Below are 7,462 nucleotides of genomic sequence, written 5' to 3' on the forward strand. Positions count from 1 at the left end.
CAACAATTCTGTGTTTCCCTTTTCAGCACAAAAAACTATGTAGTGGAGGAAGTGAGGGCAAATCAGTCCAAAAGGAGACACAAACAGGAGTAACCACATGCGTTTTTATGTCTTTTCCTCCTCCCCATGCCACTTAAAAAAACATTTGTTTTTATTGTCAAATTTATTTTTGTCAAAGATTGCTGTTGTTTTCTGTCTCTCTGTTACCACTACAGAAAGTGAAGGGGATCACTTCAAAGGAAAGTAAAAGTAAAATGCTTCCCCACTCAATCCAAAACTATAAAAATAAATTCAAAGCATGTCTAAACCCAAAAAAACAGAAATGTCATATATTGCATCTTACCATTTATTATGTGGGGGCTGCATGTTACAAATGCCCCAGCCCCTGCACCCCCCCCCCCCCCCCAAATCCCCATTTTCACATTGAGTGCGGGATCTTCTCCCTGGCTCACTGTTACAGTCTAAAAGAAAGTGTTCTGTGAAGACTACAAGTCCCAACATCCTTTGTGGCTGTCGGCTTGTAGATCTCAATGAACTACCAGAGGGCTGTTCTAGGTAGTTCATTGGGATCCCTGTCACAGTGTGACTGCCTGCTTGCATCAGAGGTTCAGGCAGACAGCTACACACAGTCTGCAGGACCATGGCAAAACACACACAATCTGCTGATTGTGGGTGCAATGCTTTAGAGGTCTCTAACAAAAAAAAAAATAATAAATACATATTTTACCAGCAAAAAAATAACCTTTTTTTTTTTTTTTTTAGTAAAAGTGAACTAATCCTTTAAGATTAGGTAACACAGTGGTAAGTATATGTGTCCTTAACGTCAGCAGCTATTGTACTTGTAGTTGCTGACTTTTCATTTTCCCATAGCTGGGAAAACTTAACAAAATATTTTGTTTACCTATAAGGAATATTGCAGAGTAGAGATGAGGCTTGGATCTACTATGGATTCAAGGTGATTCCAGCCTGGTCGTGGTCCTGATGAACTAATGCAGGGTTTTGCCAGCCTGAAACCTTTGCAACTCAAAATGCATTACATGAGCTTTGATTTTCAACTGTGTTAGAAGGGCAAATATTGGGGGCTTTGTTATGTGCCAGCCTCCTCACTATAAAAGGGTGGGTCCGCAGAAGTCATTTGTCAGTGTGTGTGTTAAAGTAGGTTAGAGAGATGTGTCACTGTGTGTGAAGGAAGAGTTAGTTGCTGCTATACACTGCTACATTGTGCTAAAATCCCACGGAATTATAGAGTGGTAGGCCACATATCTTGTGTACCCCCTCCCCATGTTTACAGTTCAGAAACCCAACAGGCATTTCTAGGACTAAATCTGTGTGTACTGTATGTCAACAAAAACTATAGTTTCCGTTTAGCTGCTGGGCACTTCCTTGCAACCTTTTTTGTTGTTGTTTTATTATTTTGTATTTTTTTTACTTTTAATTCAGATATAGAATTTTCTGCTAGTTAAAAGTAAAACAAAAAAATAGGATTGGGGTAAAGTGGAGGTATATTTTATTATCTATTTATTTTTGCTAGAGCTTCAGAATACACTTGTTGCTGAACTTGCTGCTAACACAGGCAATATGTTATTAGGGAGAAGAGCAGGCAGCAGCAAAAATTCAGGGTCTCTCTCTTTTTTGTTTATAGAGATTGGTTTATAATCATTTTTAGGGTTAGTGGCTTATAGGGATGGGTGAACGGTTCAACCCTAGCATAAGTCTGGGCCGAATTTTAGCTGTTCGGACCTTCGCCGAACAGCCAAACAAAAGAGGGTCGTTCGACCGTTTGTTTGGCCCCTCAAACTGACCACAATGCATTGCGGCGCTGAACAGTGCATTGCAAGTTCTGATTGGCTGAAACAGTGAAAGCTTCAGCCAATCAGGGCACAAAACAATGTCAGAGTCATGATTGGACACTGTCATCATGAATTTATCCAATCATGGCTAAAATTTTAAAAAAGTATAAAAATATTCTTTCAATGGCAGCATTTTCAGTGTGATTTCGGCGTGGAGAGAGATAGAACAGGGCTCTGTTCAGTGCTATTAGTTAGTATGCTATACTGTGCTATTTTTCTTCAATTGTCAGGGTAGAATATTAGTTTAGTTTATATTATTATTATTAGTTTATATTTAATTTAGTGTCAGTCTAGGGATAGCGTGATTGTGATGAGGAGGACCATCATTCAGCTTTGCATAATGTGTAGCTAGATTAGGGACAGCTCAGATAGTTTCAGTGTAGTGTAGTGAGACGGAGTCAGTAATCTTTACATTAGTGTATAGCTAGAGTAGGAACAGTTTAGATAACATCAGTGTAGTGACAGTTGAACACCGTCTATTTGATTGCGTTACTGCCAGTTTAACGCCATATAGTTTTGTGTGCGTTACTGCCCGTTTAACGCCATATAGTTTTGTGTGCGTTACTGACAGTTTAATGCCATATAGTTCTGTGTGCGTTATTGCCAGTTTAACACCATATCGTTTTGTGCGTTACTGCCAGTTTAACACCTTTTACATTGGTGTACGTTACTGCAAGTTTAACGCCATTTACTTCTGTGTGCATTACTGCCAGTCTAACACCATATAGTTCTGTGTGCGTTACTGCCAGTTTAACGCCATATAGTTTTGTGTGGGTTACTGCCAGTTTAACGCCATATAGTTCTGTGCATCACTGTAGGTTTGGCACATTATATTGCAATATATTATAGTGTATCCGTGGAGTGTGTCTGTGTAGTGTGAGTACTCAAATTAAAATTCACCAAACACCTCTTTACATTGATTAAAGTGCATCCACTTACAGATTTCAACTTAACTTCTTCTTTACATTTTCTTATAAGCACCACCCGCTCCCTCCCAATAATGTCTGGGAGGACAACAAGGAGAGGCAGACGTTCCCATGGCATTGTAAGGGGGCCAGAAACAAATATGTCCACAGGCAAAGGTGGTTGTGGTGGTCAGTCCTCGGCAGGGCATCATTTCCTCTGTTTAGTAAGTTTTCCCATGCTATCCAGCCATAGCATGCTGAGGAGGTGGTGGATTGGCTTACTAAGTCTTCCTCATCCTCTATCATGCAAGCAGAGACAAGTGTGCAGTCCCCTGCAGTTGCCAGAGTGGATAAACCTGCCTCCTTGTCCACATCTATTCCTGCCATACCCCCAACATCACCCATTGAGTTATTTGAACACAGCATCAGCCACTTGCTCCTTGATGATGCCCAGCCATTACTGGAATCAGATGTTGGTTCTGAGGTTGAGGATGGCAGGAACATGAGCCTAGAGCAGCGGTTCTCAACTCCAGTCCTCAGGACCCACCAACAGGCCAGGTTTGCAAGATAGTTGAAATACATCACAGGTGATATCACTTGCTGCTCAGTGATTGCAGTATTCTAGTCTGCATCTCCCCAAGGTAATACTTAAAATCTGGCCTGTTGGTGGGTCCCGAGGACTGGAGTTGAGAACCACTGGCCTAGAGAGAGGGAGGAATGATGGAGGAGATGGAGATGATGATGATGATGAGGTCACTCATGCGACTTGGGTGCCAGATAGAGCAGAGGAGGAAACTGAAGGTGAGGCGGCACAACCCCAAGGAGGCCGACATCAAGAAAGAGTAGAGAGCAGCCACCCTATTCCATCACATTCTGCAGCTGTCATCTCCTGGCCCACTCCCCAAAGCTCAGCTGTCTGTGTCTTTTTCAGCACATCTGCAGCAGATCGCATTGTTGCTATCTGCAAACTGTGTCTCAGGCACATCAAACGTGACAAAAACACCAACCGTATGCATATCATTGCAATTTTTTTTGCCTTCATCAAGAGCACCTCTATAGGGTTATGGTGGGAAGGCGCCCCCGACACCCAAAGAGTAATTTTTCTGCACCTGTTTGACAGGTGAATATCATTGCAATTTTTTTTACAGCAAAGCCAATTCTTGCTTTCATCAAGAGTACCTCTATAGGCTGACACCCAAAGACCAATTTTTACACACCCTTTACTTCTATACAAAGTCAAAGTGACACCCGAATGTATCCAAAAAATCTCTAATCTTTTTCCCAGTGCACTCCATCATACACACTGGCTCCCCAGCTGTTGCTGAGCAAAATAAAGGCAGCTTGCAGGGAAAATTTCATTTTTGTTGGCTTTATAACTGCAATTATTGCTGCAGCAGATTCTAGACATGGTACAGATCTGCCAATTTACAGGTAGGCTAAGGGGGGCCCCCAGGCACTATATTGGAGGATTTTTTTCATTTTTAGGCTTTCACTTTTTTTTTTTTTTTAAATTTAATAATTTTTATTCATATTCATACAAAATACATCACAATGTACAATATATGTGTGCCATCATAATAATAAAACCACCAATATTAGATGTATATATCTGACCTACAAGGAGTGCTCTTCCACTTTTCTCCCATTTTTTACCCCATATTACCCTACCCCTAACCCTAATATCAAACCCTCTCTATATCATAGTTCCTAACACACACTTATGCTCTTATCTTGGAGCCTACACCTTTCCCCATCCTCCTTTTACACTATTCTTGCCTAGGATAGTCCGGCTTCTTAGGCCAGGGATTCCAGATTTTATTAAATTCCTTTATATTCCCTCCCCTTGCATATACGGTCTTTTCTTTCCCCACTGTTTCTGACACCATTCTAAACCAATCCACTACGAAGGGGGTTTCTCTGCCTGCCATCTCTTGGCTATTAGCTTTCTTACCTGATATAGGCATCTCCGCACCGCTTTTATTTTATCCCTCCCACTGCCTAGATTCCCCCCCACCCCCAAAATACTCAACTTTGGGTCTACCTTAAGATTCAGATTAAAGATGTTATTTATAGCCTCAACTACATCCGCCCAATATCGAAATAGCTTGGGGCATTTACATAACATATGCAATAGGTCTCCTATGTTTTGACACCTAGGGCAGTTAGCATCCACCCTTCTCCCATACTTAAACAGTTTTTTAGGGGTATAGTATGCCCTGTGTAGGAGCAATAGATGCGAAAATTTCTGTGCTGGTGAGACCAAGACCTGGTGACCCCCCTCTCCAATATCTCCTTCCATTGCGTGTCCGATATGGCCCCCAGGTCCCTTTCCCACCCCCTTCTACCCTTAAGATTATCTGATCCCTTCCTGCTGTTTTTACAGATATGCTGATAGAGTTCTGTTATTAACCCCCTCGAACCCTCAGTACTTTCTATTTTTTGGGGAATAGGAGATTGGCTCCATTTCGGGCCTTGTTCTCCAAATTGAGCCTGCAGTGCGTGCCTGATCTGTATATAGTTGAAATATGACTGACTCTGAATCTCAAATTCCTCTTTCAGAGATGCAAAGGTTTTTATCATATTACCATTGTATAGTTGTTCTAATTTAACTATCCCTTTTAACTCCCAGGTCTTAATTTTACCTATCTGTGTCAGTTCTTGATAGTTCTTATTATCCCAAAGGGGGCTACACCTCGCTTCCCCCTCCATACCTTTCAGGCCCTTAATGACGTTCCATACTTTTAACATTAATTTAATTGTGGGTGTCCTGTAAGCAAACGAGTTTGCCTCCAGTACCTCCAAAACCAACCCATGGGGTGCTCCTGTAATTATTATTTCCGTGTTGTTATTACCCATGGGACCACTACCTGCTCTCAAATGTTGCAGCTGGGCTGCCAGGAAATAGCTACGTGGATGTGGGACCACCATGCCCCCCTCACAAGTTGCTAACTGTAGTGTTTGCAGACCTATCCTGGAATGCCCCCCTTCCATACCAGTCCTCTAAACAGCATATCTATCTTTTTGAACCATTTTCCGTAAATCCATACTGGTGAATTGTGTAGGATATACAATAACTGGGGTAGCCATAGCATTTTGATCAGGCTACACCTTCCAGCTACCGATAGTGGAAGTCCCCTCCATATGTCAGTCTTCTTTTTAAATTTCATCAACAGTGGGGCTAAGTTATTGTTTATAAAGTTATCCGGTACTTTTGTTATATGGATACCAAGATATTTTGTTTTCTCCACTATCTTTAGTGGAGTTTCCTCCAGGAAGGTACCTTGCTTAAGCGGATCTATTGGCAGCAAAACCGACTTCTCCCAGTTTATTTAGAGACCTGAGATTCCCCCCAAAACTGTAAAGATCTCCATCACCTGTCTAAGTGATCTCTCCGTATCTCCTAGGAAAATGAGTACATCATCCGCGTATAACGCGATCCTCTCCTCCCTGGTTCTTCTCGGGAACCCCTCCATAATCCTATTTTGCCTTATAGCGGCGGCCACTGGTTCCATTGCCAAGGCAAAGATCAGGGGTGACAACGGACACCCCTGTCTTGTGCCTCTCTGCAGACAAAATTCACTAGAGAGCACATTATTAACTCTGATCCTTGCCTTAGGGTTATTGTATAGAATTTTTACCCATTTACTAAATGAGGGGCCGAAGCCAAATACCTTCAATATCTGCCAGATAAATCTCCATTCTAGACTGTCAAATGCCTTTACTACGTCTAACATCACGACAGCTCTGGAGCCAGAGTTTTCTGTTGGAATTTGCGAGTTCAAAAAGAACCTCCTAATATTCTCACTAGTTGACCTCTGGGGAATAAACCCTGTTTGATCCGGGTGGATCAATCTATGAATTATTTTTTGCAACCTGGTGGCGAGGATCTTTGCTAAGATCTTGGCATCTGAACACAATAAAGAGATAGGCCTATAAGATGCGGGGTTCCAATGGGTCCTTTCCTTCCTTAGGTAGCATTATTATTGTGGCCTCGGTCATTGACTCAGGTAGCTTCCCCTCCTGATATGCCCCTTCAAACACCCTAAGAAGCTCCGGTAGCAATATCTCCCCATAATTCTTATAGATCTCTACAGGGAGACCATCAGGACCCGGGGATTTCTGATTGGCCAGTTCCTTTACTGCAATTTTGATATCTTCTAATGTGATCGGGGCCTCCAATATCTCGTTGTCCAGACCTGACAGGGAGGGCAACTCTATTTTCTTAAACAATCCATCCATTTCCACCCCTTCCACTGACCCCCGGGATTTATATAATTCCTCGTAATATTTTTTAAACGTTACGTTAATATTATCTGGTTGAGATGTAATCTCGCCATCCCTAGTTCTAATAGCGGGAATCGTCGGAGGGGGAGAATCTGACTTGACAATATGGGCCAATATCTTCCCCACTTTCTCCCCTTCCCCAAATATTACTTGTTTTTGGAATAACTTCATTTTCTGATTTCCTAGATATTACTTCTTTATATGTTAACTGTTTGTTCTCCCACTTCTGGTGGTTTTCCGGGGATGGTTCTCTCACAAGCTCCCTCTCTGCTGCTCGTAACTCTTCCCTGGCCTTCTCTTCTCCTGCCAATGAAGCTTTTTTTATTCTTGAAACCTGCTGGATCAATAGACCCCTCAGATAAGCCTTCAGGGCATCCCACATTACCCCTCTCCCTGTGGAGTCCTCATTTAAACTTATAAACT

Source organism: Aquarana catesbeiana, linkage group LG05 (assembly GCF_042186555.1).
Source record: "Aquarana catesbeiana isolate 2022-GZ linkage group LG05, ASM4218655v1, whole genome shotgun sequence".
Taxonomy (NCBI): Eukaryota; Metazoa; Chordata; class Amphibia; order Anura; family Ranidae; genus Aquarana; species Aquarana catesbeiana.